Source organism: Ailuropoda melanoleuca, chromosome 13 (assembly GCF_002007445.2).
Source record: "Ailuropoda melanoleuca isolate Jingjing chromosome 13, ASM200744v2, whole genome shotgun sequence".
NCBI lineage: Eukaryota > Metazoa > Chordata > Mammalia > Carnivora > Ursidae > Ailuropoda > Ailuropoda melanoleuca.
Genome location: NC_048230.1, coordinates 73,451,370 through 73,470,321, shown reverse-complemented (window position 1 = coordinate 73,470,321; position 18,952 = coordinate 73,451,370). Strand labels below are relative to the sequence as shown.

The following is an 18,952-nucleotide window of genomic DNA, read 5'->3' as shown; positions in this document are numbered from 1 at the left end:
GGCTCCCTGGGAAAAGGGAATTACAGGAGCATCTGCTGAAAGCCCACTAAGTGCTGGGCCCGACACGAGGTTCCCCCCGCCCCCAGCTTTTCAAGGATGTCCTTGTCCCCTTCCCCCTGCCACTGTGGTTCGGAGACCTCTCTTATCTCTGTTAAACATCCCGAGGGCAGAACTGCAGCAGTGCTGGGCCTGGAAGGGCCTTTGAGTGCCTGGCCGCAGCCCCGGGGAACCCTGGGACAGGCGGCTAGGTGCAGATTCCTGTGCCCCAAGGACAAGCACCTGCTCCCAGGGCGCTTCCAGCAGCCGCTCACCCACGGGGACCTGGGGGCTGCAGCACCGCCCGGCTTCCCCCTCCCCCAAAACAGGTGCCAACAAAAGCACGAAGCACTCGTTTTCCAATCACGTATGGCTTCTTTGACCCCATCAAATAACTTTATTCACACAAACGTCCCTTAATTTACAAAGCCTCAGTCATTCATACACATTAGGGGATCCACAGTGTTCAAGGAACTTAAATAGAATGTATCATACCAACCCAAGTAAACCAAGTACAAAAAATATTCATATAAAGTTGTTCACACGTAGGTCCTAGATTACCAGCTTCTGTGCAAAAAAAGAAAATAAAGAAAAATAGATTTATTAACTAGTATTTGAAGCTAACTTTGTGCCTGGGTTTCTCGGTGCCTCCCTCACCCCCAAGTCGGCCCCACACGAACGTTAGATTGGGGCCTTCATTCTCCCCTGCTCCCAGGCCCCCCTGCAGCACAGAAGAGTTCTTTAAAGTGTTCCTGAACAAACTGCCTTCCTCCTGTGGCCCCTCATGGGAAAAGATGTGGGGGCCTCCGGGCAACCAATGGGAGTGGATTCACCTCTCGATGGTGGCTGTGGAAGCTTACATTCGCCAACTCTCCTGTCCCACCTTCCTTGCTTCCCCTCTGTGGGCATCTCTCTGGACAGGAGTCCCTGCCCTCTGAGGCTGGCAGGCAGGATCAGAGACGGGCCTGGCATCCTGGAGGCCGTGCCTCGGCCCGGTGGGGGACGATCTCCCGGCCTCAGCCCCAGGCTTGGCTGTTGTCCAGCTGCCAGTTTCTAGGTGACTCCAGTACCCCTGTGCCTGTCTGCGGGCCCCCACGCAGGCCAAGGGAGGGGAAGGGAGTCAGAGGGGAGCAATAACCCAGGAGCCACTGGTGCCCCCAGATGTGTGTTTACGGGGTTGGGGGGGGGCACAAGGAGGATCAGAGGTGACAGGTGCCCTTGGTGGGCAGGGCCAGGAGCCCAGGCAGCAGGGAGAAGGTTAAGGGCAGAGAGTCAGGGGTCCCCTTCTTAGGGGGTGCAGGCCCAACTCCTGCTGTTCCAAGTTTCCAGAAGATACTGAGGCTGCAACCCAGACATCCATCCTATTACGATCTGTCTTCTCAAAAGGTAGGGTGCAACAGCATAGAAAGGACATTCCTATGATGCCAGCTCTTTACCTTTTCTTAGAAAAAAAAAGACTCAAGCAAAAATAATCTTATTGCTCCAAACACTGGTTTTCTAGGAGACAGCTGATATGTCAAGGAGCAGAGAACCTTGGAGGAAGGGAATGGTAGAGGCGGGGAATGTCCAGGGGCAAGAAGGCTACGAGGAAGATGGTGAGTGGTCTTAGCACCGCGGGGTGGGGGAGCAGAGGGGGTGCAGGGCGTGTGCCCCTGCCGGCTCTGCCGTCATTCGCTCTGGGACCACCACTGGCAGTGCCAGAAAGGAGGCCAGGCCCCCTCAGGAGTCAGATCTCCGCCAGTGTTGGGCACGTTTTCTCCTCCAGCTGTAAACAGGGTATTTCTTAAGTAAACATTGGATACACTCCCTCAGAAAGGCAGCCATCGGGGGCAAACCACATCTGGGAGGGAGGAAAGAATTCCCACTCTCCTGTCCCAATGCCTCTGGGATGAGAGGGGGCTAAGGCCTAGTACGCCCTTCGTCCCTGGTGCCCAGAGAGGGGTCAGACGGAGCCAGTCTTGAATGGACTGTGGCATCCTCCTGGCTAGAGAGGTAAGAGGCAAGGGGCCTGCTGGGTAGTGGGAGGCAGAGAGCATCCACCTGGTGCAAACGTGGTTGTTCTGTCCTTGGCTAAAGCTGCTCTTAGTGTCCTGGTGGTGGCGGGAGCCCTGGGCCTGGCCGCGGGCCTTGAGGAAGGATGGGCGGGGGGGCAGGGGAGATGCTTCCCTCGTGGCTCTCTGTGGGTGGGAGTGAAAGGTTAAGTGACAGAGACAGGGAGAAGGATGAAACGGACTTCCAGCTGAGCCAGCAGGTCTGGTCAAGGGAGGGTAGTGGATAAGGCACTATGATCTGTCTTGCTGAGTCCTCTTGCTGGGGGGAAACTGAGCTCAAGACCCACGGGTCTCAGGCCCAGAACCTCCCCGCTCAGGGCTAACCGTTTCACAGATCCAAGGAGAAGAGAATGACTGCTATTTCAAGGTTTGGAAACTCCTAGAACTTGGACAGGCCTTACGAACGTGGTGGCGCTGAGATGAGGTGGTACAGAGCTGTGGCCAGGCCCCAGGAGCAGGTGGAGAGAGCGAGAGGCAGGAAGAGGCAGGAGGCTGACCCACAGCGGGAACGGGGCGGCGCGGGGTCGGGGGGGAAGGTGGCTGAGAAGTGGATGGGAGCTACCTGGGTCCAACCAAGGCTAGTCCACTGGCTGTGGGGGGCAGGGGGGGGCAAGAGGGAGAGACAGGCACTTGGGGCTAACGAGCTGGCCATCCTGAGCCAGGGAAGGAGGCCCTGCCACCAAGCAAGGGGAGGCTGAGTCTTGCAAGATAAGGGCTACCCCTCCCAGGCTGCCTGCCTTGCCCAAAAGGCAGAGACATCCTGTGACCTATACGGGGCTACACTGATGCCGAGAGAAATAACAAAGGGGGACCGCTGCAGCTCCAAGACCTGGGGAGGGCAGAGGCAAAGTTGAAGCACGAGGAATACCTTGTTAGGCCTGAGCCTTCACCAAGAACTTGAGGATGGGGGCTGCAGCCAGGGAGTGCGGAGGTGAGAACTGGGGGGCTGTTTTTCCCATCTGCTGCCCCAGAGGGGAGGTGGGGGGGTGGGCAGAGAAGGGGAGTGTGGTCAGGGACACTGTGCTCCCCACCCTCCTGGGGGCGGCTCAGGGCACAGTCCTGTGACCTAAGAAGCCAGAGAGGAGACCAAGGGGGCGGGGGGCGCCAGGCGGGCACGAAGGATTTCGCAAGGAAGGGAAGGGCCTGGCTCCCACAGGCACCCCTGCTCGCCGTGGCCAACCATCCGCCCAGGAGGAAGCAGGAGCCCTGGTGTTTGAGGGGCTGAGAAAAGGCGAGAGAATGCCAGCAAACGTGTGGTGAGTTCCCAAGTTTGGGTTGGTGTCATGTTGCTCTCTCCCAAACTCCCAGGACCAAAGGACTGCTGCTCTGTGGGGAGAGCCCCCCTTGGTCACACACCAGCTGAATGCCCTCCAACTGTCTCCCCTATCAATCCTATGCTGGTTTAGAGAAAATGAAAAACAAACATAAAAGAATTCCTTTCCCCTTTCCCCCAGTCCCGGCCTGCTTGGCCGTAAGGAGGGGGGTAGGCTTTGGAGCATCCCCAGTAGCCTGCGGGTGAGAGGGACAACACGGGGCCAGCCACTTGCCCTTGAGATGGGGAGCAAACACTCAGGTTCAGAAGCCTGAGGGGAGGGAGCTGTGCACGTGCTGGCAGAGCATGGGATGGCCACACAGACCGCGGCCGCACAGATGCTGGTGCTGAGGTCGACAGGGTCACGTCGGGGAAGCTTTAAGGTGGCAGGCCACAAATGGGCACCCGACAGCTGCAGGGGGGGATGGGGGGTCCTACCCCGTTCCTCTCCCTGCTCTTGGTGGGTCCATTCTTGCCCCAGCAGACATGTGTATGCGGAGGGAGGGCACCTAACAGGAAGTTCCTGGGGGTGAGGGAGATGGCGCTTGACGTTGTCGTTGGCTGTGACACCATGGGCCCGTATGCAGGGCACACCCTTCACTGTGATCAGAGGACAGTGGCAGCCAGTTCAGGACACCCTGTTCTTATGGCCAGGTCACAACCGGATCTCAGGGACTTAGGCAGTCTCTGTGACGACCGGGATGTGTGGCGGGCACATGTGGGAAGGAGACGATCCAGGAGGCAGGAGGTGACGGGCGCTGACCTCACAGGAGTGACAGATGCCCACCGAAGACCCAGCTGTGTCCCAGGCAGGGGCTTGGCACAACAGTTTTTTTTTTTTTTTCCTGGGGGGTCTTCCTCTGGGAGGGAGACCACTAACAGAAAGGTAGGCTTGTAGAGCTGGGCTGGCGCTCGGCCGCCGGAAAGTGGGGGATAGTCACCTCTGTCCCCCCCAGCGCTCCCTGTTATAATGGGCAGAACAGGGAACGGACTCCCACCACTTTGAGTCCTGGAGAGGCCCAGGGCTTCCAGCAGCTGAAAGAGAACAAACCCGCAGTTTAGACTTTCTTTCTTGAGTTCTCCTGGCCAAACCCTGTCTTCCTCTTCCAGGTGGTTCTTCGCCTCGGACCATTTCTAAGGCCCGAGGGTGGGCCGGGAGCAGCCCGCCAGAGTCCGGCATGCCTGCGTCTGCGGGGGTGGGTGGCCCGCAGGCTGCCTTCTGTCTTCATGCCACCCTGGGGACCGGGACCCACCCTGGCCCTTCACGGAGAGGCAGGCCTTCTCTGGGGAAGTGAGGTGTTCCAAGCAGAACTGAGGGATGGGGAAAACAAAGACAACAGAGGGAAAATAAAGGAACAAAACAGAAGAGCTCCCCAACCCCTTACAAAAATTAAAAATGACATTTATACATATGCTTTTTGTCCATGTTGTTTCTCCACAGCATAGCTTCCTGCTCTTCGGAAGTCTTAATCGTTTAAATTAAAAAAGGAAAAAAAAAAGACAAAAAATAAAATAAGATTTTAAAAATTAAGCGAAACTAAAAGGAGGGGGGAAAACCCAAACAAAAGCTTCACATTGCTGGAGATCCAGCTGTCGGGAGATCACCAACAGACCAAGCCGCCACCTGTACCCTCTGCCGTCCTCAGTGGGAGACACGATGAGACTGCGGGTCCCGAGGATCAACCTGGAAGACACAAGACAGAAGGCCGGGGATGAGCGGACACTGGGCCGGTGGGCTCGGGGCACCTCCAGGCTCCGGATGCCCTACTCGGTGCCAGCACCCAACCCCGAGGACCTCAGGAACTGTGCCATGCTGGGGGCCGGAGAGGCTTCTAAATACCTTTGGTCTCATCACCTGCACCGAGTATCAGGTTATTACGAGGACCAAACGAACTAATGCATCTAACTTGAGACGGCGCCTGGCTCTATTATGATGAGCTATTGTTCGGGAACTGTCTTGGCGCCAGGCCCCAGGAACAGGACCAGCTACCAGCCTTTCCAGGACCCATTTTCGTGGAGGCCTAGAACACAAGAGCCTGCGCTGAGCAGCCTTGGGCCAGCACCTGCCTCCAGCCTGCTGTCCCAGTCCGAGCCGCCCCTGCAGGGCTGAGCAGGGCCCCATCCTAGGCAGCACGGCTCCATCGGCATGGCACAGGGACGCACCCCGGGGTTTTGGAGTGCCTGCTCTCCCCCTGAACGACAGCAGCAGGTAAGTCTTTCACGGCACGCTTGAGATCCCTCCAAATCCGCTCCCCCACCCCCCGGCTTCACTGTGTAAGGTCCATGCAGCCTGAGCAGCTGTGCCCTCCACACCCTCACTTGCTGCCTTGTCGTCCTCAGGTCCCAGGGAGACGCCTGGCTGGTCGTCACGAGAGGCAGCGGGGTCCAGCAACGTGAGACAGCCTGTTTCCTACTGTGGGAAATGGTGGGCTCTCCTCTGCGGTCTGACTCGAGTTAACGACTATGAAGTACCCCAGCAGGAAATGACTGACTCCATGAGCCCAGCCTGTCCCCGTCCCCAACTGGAAGTGATGAATGTGTTCGATCTGGACACGATATAGTCCGCAGCCACTGGACCACCCAAACGGCGTGCTCCTAGCTGGCTGAGGGGGGCACGGAAGGCCCCCGCTGGAGACATGTACCAGCACCTTCTGGAAAGCAAATGGGCCCTCTGTTTTCAGAGCCTGGGGTGTGCAGACCTCTAGACCCTAAAGTTCACTTCTGGAAACCCAGCTTGACTGGTCATCTTACATAGGAGGACTTTACGAATAAAGACGCTCACTGAAGTATGATACATGACGAGGCAACCACCCGCAAATCCAGAAAGAAAAGATTGAAGCAAATGATCCGTCTACTCTGTGATGTATTACAGAGGAAATGAGAAGGCAGGTGGCATTCTGAGTATTATGGCAGAAGCACTTCCCGGGGTTAAGGAGAAACAAGCGGGCTACGACGTCCCGCGGCACAGAGTATGAGCAGAACCATGTAACAAACAGAAAACACGTATAGGAAAATCTGTTAAGAAATACATCAAAACGTTGCACCTGTCGTGGGTGTATTTTCTCCTTCCCCTGCTTAACACAGAGGACACATCACGTTGTTGTGTTTTACTTTGTAATGGGAAAACCAGCAGACCCTAAGGGACAAGAAAAGCTGGCAGCCCCAAAGAAAGGGCCCTGGAGCAGCAGTCCAAGAGAGCAGACCCAGGCTCTTTTCCGCGCTCCTCCACACAGTGGACAGCGGAGAATTTTCCACAGCTGTCAGGTGAGGGTAGATTGTGCAGTTCCCTCCTCCAGTGCAAGGCGAGGGTGGGGGCGCCCAGTGTCTGCGTATGGGGAGCAGGGTGGGGGCTGAATTATAACGGTGCCGGAAAAGTATTTGATCTGGAAGAAAATACTGGTTTTCTCAGCCTCAACCTTTCCCTCTGCTGCTTCTGTTTCCCTGCCTGTGAAGTCCCCTCAATCAACAAAAAAAGTCCACTGGTGGGTCTTGGATCCCAGTTTCTGACCAGCAGCACATCCTGGGACGACCCAGAAGCCATCTCACACTCTGGCTGTATTCAGCATGCCTATGACCTTCTCCCTGTGCTTTCCAGACAAAGCAGAGCCATGAGCAGCCAGGGGGGAGGGCAGGCTTGGGGGGACCCTCACCATCCGAGACACTCCAAGTCCTTGTGAAGCAGGGCAAGAAAAGACCAGGAAACTGTATGCTAATGTCTGATCTGCTGAGGTCATCTCTGGGACCAGTTATGACCTTTTTAACACTGCTTTCCTCCCTCCCTCCCTCCCCTGGCAGGACCCAAGCCGAGGACACCCTGCTCGAAGGGATGCCCACCAGCAGGAAGGTGGCCCCTGGCGGCAGAAAAGCAGTGGTCAAGGAGACAGAGATTCAGAAGCCAAAAGTTCCTTTTTACATAATAAACTAGCAGAACAGAGTGTGCCCGCAGAAGGTCAAACCAACAGCACGGCTCTCTGCAAGAGCTCCCGAGACACCAGCGTGTAATGACCACTGTAATCACTGGGGCCCTTGCCAGGAAGCCAGGCTGACATTTCCCACAGGCTCCTCCACCCTCCCCCCGCTTTGGCACTGGGGCCCCTCCTCCTGGGAGGACACCTCAGGATGGCCTACAGGTCTGGGTCTGCTTCTCTCTTGGTGGCAAGGGACAAGGAAAGTAAGAGGGCCTCTTTCAGAGAGAGGACCTTGGCTTCGGATTCCTCTCCCATCTCCCATTCCAGAAAGTCCACCTGACCCAGGGAGCCAATGGCAGCAGGTGCACCTGGAGACGGGCTCTGCAGCCATGAGCAGGAGGGGCTCAGACCACCCAGGTCTGGGTTAGGGCAGCAGCAGACCTTCCCAGGCGTGTGCTGGGACAGGAAATGGTGTTAAGCGCCCAGTCCAGGGGTGGGGGTGGGGGCCTCCGACTTCATCCTCGCAGATGTCACACCCCGGCTCCCTGACTGCCCAGCGACCAGCATGGACCAGGGCCTGCCTTGTTGCTTCCAGTGGCACGTGGACCTCTGACCACAGAGCCCTGTGCGGAGGCTGCCACGCCACTGAGCGGAATGTAAGGTGGTGTGTGAACCCTCTGCATGACGTCAGCAGCATGCCCCACCTTTCGCCTTCCTGATCACCTCATTTTTCGAGGCTGACTGCCCCATTTTAACAAGGGGACAGGCCCAGAGAGACCGAGCGGCTCGGCCCACATCACAGTGCCGCGGAGCACTGCACACGGTGCCCTCAGAGCCACCAGCCGGGGGTTCCCCCCACCCGCACCTGCCATGGTCCTGAGGGGGGACAGGGGCCAGAGATCCAGAAAGGCGTGCTGGCAAATCCTTTCCCTTCTCTTTCAACTCTCGGACGAGACTCCCTCAGCACGTCCGACCTTATTTCTCTGTAATTATCGTCACAGCAATCGCTCACCCAGCACTGAATGTTCTAAGGGCTTTGTGGGGAACAACCCATTAAGGCAACTTTCAGCTCTTCCACGCTGCTTCCCACTCACTGGTTCCCAAGCGGAGCCCGCGTGTTACAGCGACGGCCTCATCTCACCCCACAACCCCGGGGCAGAGAAGCTCAGAGACAAGGGCTGCACAGCTAATGGGTGGGAGAGAAAAGGGTCTGGGCCTGGGTCAGTCTCAGCCCACAGCTCCTGCTTTTAGCATCTAACTGTTCTGGGAAATCCCTTCCTCGAGAGACAAGAGCTTAAGTGGAGTTTAAAACCCACTTAATCTCTTCATTTATAAACACACTCGCTCAGAAAAGGGTTCGTGAAGGGCTTGGCTCGGGCACCTCTGTACAAGGCTGGTGTCTAGAGCACATCGGAGGATGTGGAGTCACTAGGCAGTGAGCAGCCTTCTAGAAAGTTCCTCGGTCAGCTAAGTAGCTGTCTGGTCTGATCAAGGAGATGGGGGAACCAAGGTGCTCACATGGGTGCCACTAGCCGTGTGGAGCAGGGAAGTGGGGGACGGAGCAGGGAGTGAGGACGAAGGGGCGGGATGGACGGGCTCCCCGCTCTACCTCCTCCCCGGCCCCCCAGCCCACAGAGACAGAACATCTGGGGGGGAAGAGGAGGTTTGCCTTCTCTGGAAGTGTGGCCCTCCTACTTTGTTGATGTCAAAATGTCATTTTCAGATGAAGCTAAACGGGAACGGTTTGCGGTCCCTCGTCTCCTACTTGGTCTCCTACTTTTAAACGGTACCATCCTTCCAACTGTGTAAGCCTGGCAGCCGCGGGATGAGAGAATCTCCGGGAGCCACAACGACGCTCCCAGTGAGCGTCCTCACTCACGTGCTCTATCAGGGAAGCAGCACGGGCTGTGGCGGACAGTCCTGAGTTCAAATCCGACCTCGGCCACTTCCTGGCCGCTTCCATCACCTGAGCCTCCTGTTCCTTGCTAGCAAGTGAGATGCTCTTTACCCTTTCAGGGGCTGCTGCGGGGAGTCAAGGAAGCTGCCTATCCCAGCACCTGGTACAGAGCCAACACTCCGGATGACCTATCATGTTGTCCATCGTGTTAATGGTCACTTTGGTTCTCAGTTGGAACCGTACAACTTTAGACCTAGACTTGAGGCATAATTCAGGAACTTTCTGTCCTGTATCTGTGGTACGGATATGTAGGACGAAGGCAGTGGAGGCGGTAGTGGCGGGGAGGGGAGTTCTCCCAGTCTGCCCTCTGGAAGGGGGCCTCCGCAACACCACTGCGGTAAGGCTGCATGGACAGCCAGATGGTGGCCAAGGTATCCTCAGCACCTTTCAACCTGCTCAGGCCTAAGGACGGGTTTTTAAAGCCCACGAGCCTCGAAATCTGAAATACAACCTAGCTGTCTGTGAGGATCTATTTCCTGTGATATTGTACAAAAATGTCACAGTTCCCCGTTGGAAGGATGGGCCAGTACCCAGGTGACCACTGGCACGTGTCAGGAGGGCTCCCATACCAGGTTTCGGGGTGGCACAGCGGACCTCAGCTCATGTCACCTGCTGTGAGGGTAAACCGCAACTGGAAGCGTGTGTGACATGTATACTGTGGACACTCAGCAAAATGCAAAAAGGTTGAATGACCCGTAAATGCTGAACAGGTATTCAAACCTCAAGCCCAGTTTTTCTCTACCCCTCTCATCTATACAACAGAAAAGGAAGTCATCGGCATGCTCTCAGACTAAAGCACAGTATAAACTCCAACTGTGGTATTCCTGGGTGGGGAGCCAAGAACTCACTCTTAAAGTCAGTCCTCCCTGCACTCCTGCATGGAAATATTATCAAAAATACCTTTGATACGTCAGACACCATGCAACGCTTCATAAGCAATGCTTGCTTTGCCCAAACAAAGGAGCATGTGGAATTCTGTCCATTTTACAGATGGGCAAACCAAGGCTCAGGTATTCATTTCCTGCCTATCATGCCATGGAGGCACAGAGGCCTCTCCTAAGTAGGATTAGCTTCAAAAAGGGTCATTCCTCACTTGCTTAATACACCAAAGCAGCTGGCTTTTCGTACTCAGATACTGACCTGCCAGCCCTGGGCGGTTCAGTGGCCCGGCACTACTGACTACTGCCTGTCAGACGGACAGAGGCCGGGGGGCCAAGCTTTCTGATACACCACTGATCGAAGACTCTGCTAGCCACAGGGCCTCAGAGAGGGGCAAAACTAGGGACCACCATGCCAAAGCGGCCCACAGCACAGCACATGGGGGTCGTGGTGTCGGGAAAAAAGCTGGAGGTGCATGTGATGGATGGGGTGGCCATGCTGTCCGTTCTCGGGTCTACAGAAGGGAAAAGGGTATGAGTCTGAGCAAAGCACCCCAACAGGGGCTCCACAGCAGCCACAATGCTCTCAAAGGCCAAGGACGCCATCGTGACGGCCTGACCAGGAAGCCAAGAGAAGGGAGAAGTTTGGGTGCAGGTCCTGAACGTGGGAGCATGTCATCCACAGAGCGTCGGGTTACAGAGTGGCAACGAGCTGCTGCTCCGTAAGGGCCTGGGCCAGCAGGTAGGAAATCTAAAACTGATATCCCAGCTCTCCCCGTTACCAGTCGAGGTCCCTGAGACTCAGCTTTCTCAGCTTACAAGGTGGCCCTGTCTGCCGTGCAGGGTGTGACGTCCAGTGACGGTATCCAGGATCCTGGGCACAGTGAGGTATACAGCAGGCAATTCACACGTGGTGATGGCAGGCTTCGATCACACCCCAACCCTAAACTTCACCACCTCCCTGGCTGGCCCAGGCAAAAATTCCAGACGAGATGACTTGGCGTCAAGCCAGCCTCCTTTCTGCTTTGGGCCTCGGCAAGTGCCGGCCTGGTTGTAAGCCCCCCTGCCCCTCACCCTGCCCCCTCGCTGTCAGCGGAGACTGCACTCACCCTTTCAGGCCCCCTCCATATGCCTCCTCCTGGGGACTCCAGTCCCGGTGCCCCAGAGAGCAGACGCGGAGTGACCGCAGACCCCCACAAGCCAGGCCATGTGCTCCCCTCGCCCCACCCCTAACCCCAAGCTGCCTGAAGGGCAGGATAGTCCTGGGCTTCTCTTGAGCCTCTCAGGTCGCCAAGCCCACAAGTCAAATACTGGCTGATTGACAGGACCAGGGCGCTAGGACATGGCAATAAACGAATTAATTTAAGAACTTCACGGAATCAGTCAGCATGACAGGATCTCAACACAAAAACCTGGTTATAAAATCCCTGCCTATAGCTGAGTCCCACTGAACAACGCGACGCCAAGTGAAGAAAGAGAGAACTGCTCTCCCTCACTGAGAGAACCAGGCCGCTTGTCCAGGCTCCAGCAGGTGGCAGGGGAGGAGCCACGATGTCGCCTGTGCTCATTTCTACCATGCCGCCCCCCAGCACACCTGCAGAGCCGGGTAGGGGAAATGAGGCACCTGGGGACAAAGGGTTTCCCTGACATGACACTGCTGCCCCACTACAGAACCCGGAGGCTCTGGGCCAACCCCAGCTCTCTCTGCCATTCCTTCCCTTGCCACCTTTCTGCAGGAGGCCGGCTCTTGAAGGGGAAGAAAGTAAGGCCTTCTGTTCAAGCTGGAGAGGGAAGCCTGAAATCCAGGGGTGGCCGGCGGGGGGTCAGCCTGGCTTCAGTGTATCCCCCCGGGCAAAGCCAGCCACAGGAAGAGGCAAATGAGAACGGTGGCCTTGCAACCTGAAGCCTTGGCTCTGGCCTCAAGTCTGTGGTCTTCTCCAGATCTTCAAGACCCACGCAGCCTCCCTCCAGGACCTACGCCCCATAACACGCACCAATGCCCAACACCGCTCCACAGCGGGCTCGAGAGGTGGCGGTGGCTTCCGGCTAGGGTGCTGCACATGGGGCGGACCCCGCACTCCACGCTCGAAGCCCACGGCCACGGAAATAGGTGGTGGTGGTAGGGGGCAGCGGCAGGGCAGTCCCCCGAGAAACCGAACACCAGCTCCTGAGCAGCCAGGGGCCCACCCCTGTCCCAGAGGCCACCCCTCCCGTCTTCCACATCCTCTTGGCCCACGTCTGCATGTTGGGAGGAGGCAGCTCGTGAATTCTGAGAGGAAGACCGTCGCCCAGGCTGTAACAGCACAGACGCAACCAGAGGAATCCGCCCCTGCGTGGTGACCTACTAAGAGACACTGAAGGAAACTGCAGAAAAATGATGAAGGACCCCACCTGGTGGTGGGAAACCCAGTTTCCAGTCTCATTTAGCTCTCTCCCTGCTCTTGGCTGGGGACCTCGTTTCTTCCTGTGCCACCGAGGGGCTTGGGACCCTCCATCTGGGGTCCTTCGAACTCCAAGGATGACAGGTCCGCAAACACCCAGAAGGCATATGAAGTATCAAGGTGCATGTCAGTCACAGTCACGTGTCAATCCTTTTTTCTGGAGGGACAGCCCTGACACTCAGCTTCTGAGGACTCTAAGAACCACGAGCATCTCGGCAGGCTCCTGTCTATCAAGGCAAAGGCTCTAACCAGAAAGCAACACGGGAATGCTACACGGGGTTCCCCAGGGCACAGCGGAGCAGGACAAGCTGGCTGGGTGGGGGGCAGGTGGAGGCTGATGGCACCACAGCCCTGCCTGGGGTGGGGTATCCCCTCTCCTTACGGATTTTCAAGGCAAACCCGAGACTCTTAAAGCAGACAAAGGCCATGGAGGGGAGACGGGCTCTATGCCGAGTCAGCTGAGCTCGGTCGGTGGCCCACTTACCACAGTGAGGACATACGCTCTCTTGCAGCAACAGCTGGCAGGCCGGCTGGCCGGCAGGGCCTGGCTTACTGAGAGAAGGAGAGCGAGGGGAGCTCAAAGCCAAGATGGTGTGCGTGCTGCAAACAGATGCCCGCCTCATCCCCACTATGCCGAGAGCGGAGCCAGGGTGGTGAACGCGCCTACAGACAACGCGGCTGCCAGTTACCATGGAAGCTTGTCGACTCTGAGACTCGGTCATATTACAGCAGCGCTCCTGTGGTCACCACTGCAGACTTGCTTCATACAGTTTTAAACCTTTTGATTTCCCAAAGCGAGCTGCCCCAAATGCTAGTATTCAGAAGCTTGCCAAGTGCACAAAAGGAAGGATTGCTCGGGCGCCTGGCTGGCTCGGTCGGTGGAGCGTGTGACTCCTGTTCTCTGGGTTGTGAACTCGAGCCCCGTGGTGGGTGTAGGGATGACCTAAAAATAAAATCTTTAAAAAACAACCCCCCAAACAAAGGAAGAATTGCTGGCAGGACCTAAGAGTCATATCTGGAGGGCTCCCCTGTGACCAGCAATCCGCAGGACCACACCCCCAAGTCATCCCACCGGGGTCTGAGGATGCAGACCCATTGAAAGCTGGTCTCACTGGCCTTGGGAGGTCACGTCTGGGGGCCCTCAGGGAGCTGGGAAGCACCTGAGCTGATAAATCACTGGCTGGCACTCCAGACAGACGCATGGAGAACTTTCTGTCTGCAGACACAGCCCTGGTAATTGGCAGTCGGCTGCAGGGACACCCTAACTAATTCCCTTCCTCAACTTATTAAGTGTGGGGTTGAAATAAAAGCTGCCAACTGCCTCAACTGGTCCCCAAAGGGGCTGAGGTTCAGCTGTGGCTGCTGTGATTAGCAGACAAAGGGCTCCAGGGAAGAGGCTGGGCTCCTGGGAGAACCCTCCCCCCCTGCCCTTTGCCAGGAGCATGCCTAAGGTGCTGTCACAGCTAAAGGGGAGAGGTAGCTCTTCCATATGGTGACAGGACAGTCTGTGGTTAGAAAAGGCCAGCCTCAAACAAGGTCATGCCCAGAGAGGTCTGGGCAAACGGGGACCATATGGACTTCTGGTTACAGCAACCAGACCGAAGCCCAGTGTGCCAGGGGAACTCACGGGGGGCACTTGTGAAGGGGCTTGGAGCTCCCTTAGGGAAAAGAGCAGTGCAGATTACTAGTGAAAACAAATGATGAGCCTTTGTAAGGATTTGGCAAAAACAAACAGGCCGCACAAAGGCAACGCACAGAGCTGCCGGTTACCGTGCTCTCATGGCGTGCGTGGAGTTGCACTGGGTATTTCCTATTTCTTGTGCATTTGGTCTTTGCACCAGCGGACAGCAAACATCAGTGTTAAATGAACATCATTTAGCAGACAGGAAATGGGGACCCAGAGAAGTCAGGAGACTTGCCCAAACTGCCCTGGCTGGGCAGTGGGAGAGCTGCAATTTAAACCTAGATTTATCAACATCCCAGGTTCCAAGCGCAGTCTCTTAGGGACACCCATGATGGCCGTATCAGCTGCTGTCCTGTCTCCCTTCCCGTACTCACTCACGTGCTTCTGCCAGTCTCGCACTTTCTGAAGGCTGGCCCTGTCGGGTGTCACATCTCCCCCCCCGCCCCCAGGGAGCTGACAGTTCTCTCCTCATTGTGACCTACTCATCTGCCATAAAAAAAACAGCCTTGTACACCACCGCCCGCCTCCACTTATTTTCCCAAGGTGAAGGTCACCCTCCTTAGGCTGACATTCAAGGCTCTGGGCAACTTAGTGCTACCTCTCTCTCCCACTTCACCTCTATGTAAGCCAACCCGAAGATCTGCTCTTGACACAAATTCGCAATGTTCTCACGCTGTGTCCCTTGCTTACAACACCCTTGCCTGCCCTCCTTTCTTCAAGGTCTATCTTAAGGCACAGGTCCTACTTGCTGCCATTACTGACTTCTTCAACCAAAACCCAACGTTCCCTCCACTGAGCTCCTGGGAGCACCGAGCATGGTACCACTACAGATGTGAGCATGGGACCTACCCTCAGAAGCCTATGGCAGAGAGCCCTGGAGCTGGCCCAAGCTGGCCCCGTGGCTGGTGGGCACATCACTTACTGTCTTCGGAGTGGGAAGGACATCCTACCCAGGACCCACGGACATGACAAGATAAGAAACAGAGGGGGTGAGTATGAAGTCCGGCACGTAGTGTGTGCTCAGTCAGTCAGAAGCTAACTGAGAGACAGGAAGTGCCCCCCACCCCCTGCCCTCAGGCCTCAGGATGATGAGGACTCCAGGCTGCCCCAGGCCTGTTCTACACAGAAGCCACACGACGGTAAGCCGGCCAGCAAACTGCAAAAGCTCCCAGTCAGCACTCATCAATGAGTATAAAACACGGACCTACTACTCCCCGGGGAAGGAGACGGGAGGGCCAGCTTCTACCCCACACGTAGTTCAAACCAAGGTGTCTGAGGACGGCTGAAGGACTGGGAAGCCCCCTTCCACTAGCCTGATGTCAAGTTCAGGCCATGGGGTCGCCCCTCAGCTCTTGCACTTGAAATCCCTGAAGGCAACTAAACGCTGAGCTCCCCGCACCTCTCCCCCTGTTCTCCTCTCCTTAACCCAAAATAGAAAGCACTTCCCAATTCACAATTAAAGTGGCCTTCAAAGTCGATTTTACAGCCAGCAATCATGGTCCCAGTATTATATAACCATGAAAAAAAGCCCGGAGCGTGAGATGCGGCGCTAGAAAGCTGCTCTTCGGCAGAACGGCCAGCCTGCCCATGTGACAGGACGCTGCCCAGGTTTTCAGCTCGGAAAAGTAAACACAAAAACAACAAAACGCTATGTTCTTGGGACATAATTATAGCAGAGTGCATATGCAAATACAGACAGAAAAGAGCCAGACACATCAGTCACCTAATGAGACGCTGATTACAAAGGGAAGAACAAAACACAGCAAGGCACAGCCACCGCGTGAAGGCTGTGAAGGCAGCCCTGGGTCTAAGGGGCGCACGTGGGGCTCACGAAGGTGTCCTAGGCTTAGTCCCAAATTTGGGATCCAGCGGCACCCCAAGAAGACCCAGATAATCACTTACCAAATCCCCATCTAGAGGAAAGAGGATGGGCTGATGGCCATACGTCCGTGTCCAAAACACATCTGTGTAGTCGCCACCCCCACAAGCCCTTCTCCTGTAGTGTTGACGGTCTTCTAAACGGCTCTGCCCCCCGGCCCAGTGATTCGTGGAGCCACCCTTCTTCCTTCATCTCCCTCATTCCATCCACCTGCAAGCCTCCCATGATGTCTAAATACATCTTCAATTCACTCTGCCCCGCCCGTATGTGTACTACTTGCCCTAACCCGGGGAACTCGACTTCTTAGCTGGGCCCCCAGGTCCATGCTGGCCCCCCCCAATCCCGGCCACGGAGCCCCAGTGCTTCTGTAAACACGGAACCCGACGGGGGAAGCAGATCCATGACTTACCACCACCCCCGACGCCGGGCACATCCGGCTCCCGTCTCCTCCCAGCTTTTCCCACCTTGCCCCTACCAGTTCACCGCCCCACTGCCTCGCAGACGCCTCATTCTTCAGGTCTCAGGTTCAATGGCACCTCCTCCTCTGGCCTTGGGGAGGGTCCCCTATTTTCTGCTGTTTCCTCCATCCATACAGGCATGACATTTACCTGTAGCTTTCCCTTAGGACCGGTCTCTCAAACTGAGGTCTAAGGGCCTGGAGGGTGGGGACCAGGTCTGATCTGTCCCCGACATACTGGAAGTACCTACCAGTGCCTGCACCATACACAGGCTACAAAAAAACGAACAGGCCCCTCTGGGGTGTGTGTTTTCTTTATTGATCAGGGTGGGTGACTACTTCGAGCTGTCACCACTGTAGCCAAGAACTAGTATGAAAAGACAACAGAAGCCAAGAGCTATGGTGCCTAGCATCCCCCAGCTAGCTTTACATCCTTTTCCCATTGCATCTACATGAAAATCCTATGGGGTGAATGTTATTAGCAACCCGTTTTATAAAGGAGGGCTCTGAGGCTCAGAGAGATGCTAAGGTTTAGCTGGACTGAGGTCAGGGATTACCTTCGTGTCCATGGCCCAAGCTGGGCACAGGGCAGGTGCTCAATACGTGTTGGGGGAATGAGCAAGTGACGACTTCTAGCCAGGATTCAAAGCCTTATCTAGGACTCCACTTAAGAGATCTAAGCTGGACCCGCACATCTTGTTGCTTCCCCATTCCCTACGCCCAGCTGCTTCTCAAGTCCCCCTTCCTTGAAGCATGATCTCCCGTCCTACCACTAAGCCCTCACAGGGCCCCATCCTCCCCTGAGGCATCATCCCAAGATGCTTACTGTTATTACTGGCTCACACGTCTACTCTCCTGGGGCCAGGGAAGCCCGTGGAGAAATTCAATTATTTTTTCTCCTCCCAGGAGCAGATGGCTGTAGGACCTCACCTCGTCCTAAGGACACAAGCACCGAGGCAGAAACCAAGCAAGAATCAGGAGTCCTGACTCCCAGAAACTCACCCACAGTGGAACCCACGAACATGACCAGGGTGAGGGAGCAGGGAGAGAGGGGCTGAGAGTTGTCCTTTAGGTGTCCTGGTTTTCTGGACAAGGAAACCACAGCCCACAGAGAAGTGACTTGCCTGAAGTCCCAATGCTAGGTAATTATGGAAGGCAGACACAGATCAGGACCTGGCAGGCCGCTCTTCCTAGCTCCTATGCCTACACCTAAGCTTTCTGAGAGTAAAAGGCTAAGAGGTAAGGTATGTGGCTGTGTGTTTAACAGACGGTAACATGGCAGATTGTGCCTTTACCTTCTTTGGCCAGGGCAGTCCTCAACCCTGAGCGAGCATCAGCGTCGCCCAGATGCCGTGCTCAATACCCCTCTCTGGTTTCCGACTCCGCAGGACTAAAGTGGGGCCAGAAATACGCATTCTGACAAGTTTCCAGGTGACGCTTCCTGTCTGGGGACCACACTCTGAGAAGGTCTGTCACTGACCACTGTGTGTGTGTTGGGGGATGGGAGCTCGGGAGAAGAGCAGGGAGGAGTGTGGCAATGGCTTGTCAACATCTTCAAGTTCACAGGACAGGCTCTTGATCTATTAAGTAGGAAACTTCTTACTCGTGACTTCCTCCGTTCCTCCCACTGATAGAAAGGAAGCGATCTTTTGAACTCTGGTTCAACTTGACCCAGGCCACACAATCTGGCTGCAGATGCTGACGACTCACATCTGGGTCTGCCTACAGCACCACGGACTTACGTCCGACTCAGGGACACTCCAGGAGTAGGTGGGAAACCCGAGTTCCCGAACAGCCGTCCCACGGCAACAGGACTTCCAAAACACTGTTCTCCACACCTGTTTGGTGCCTCTGCCCTGAGCATCTGAGGGCAGGGAAGGGAGGGGGATCTCTGGATCACATCAGCGGTGACATCTGGATTTCAGTTTAGCAACTGGCCTAAACTCCCAAATAACTTTTTCTAGAAGGTTAAGAGTCACTGTGTTGTTTGTCTGGGGTGTGGTATACTCACACTCATTTCTGCTGCCCCATGCAAACTGAGGGTTCCTTCCAAACATTCATCAAATCCAAGTATGCAATCTGGTTACTAACAACAAATGAGTCTTTACTTGTGACTTCCAGTTCTCCTTATGTCTGTACAAGGCTGGGCTGGGCCGGTAAGGCCCATGCACTCTGCCAAGATCTGACTGCACTGTACTTCCAGCCCATGCCTCAGACGTGCCCCAGACCGGAGCCTTCTGGAAGGAAGGACATGTCTTAGACATGTCTGAAAAGAGCAGAAAGGCAAAAAACAAAAGGGTGCTGTCCATGATATGTAAAGGCTTCCTTTTTCCAAATGGATGGAAGTAA

The 18,952-nt window shown here is 55.8% G+C and overlaps 1 protein-coding gene across 2 annotated transcripts in view; it reads right to left on the bottom strand.

Annotated features, from left to right (window-relative positions):
- Positions 1–413: 413 nt before the first annotated feature.
- Positions 414–18,952, bottom strand: part of STK35 (serine/threonine kinase 35) — a 43,082-nt gene continuing 24,543 nt past the window's right edge. For both annotated transcript variants that reach the window (XM_034640118.1, XM_034640119.1), the window contains exon 4: positions 414–5,083. The gene's annotated coding sequence lies outside the window, so the exon portion shown is untranslated. The remainder of the gene's footprint in view (positions 5,084–18,952) is intronic.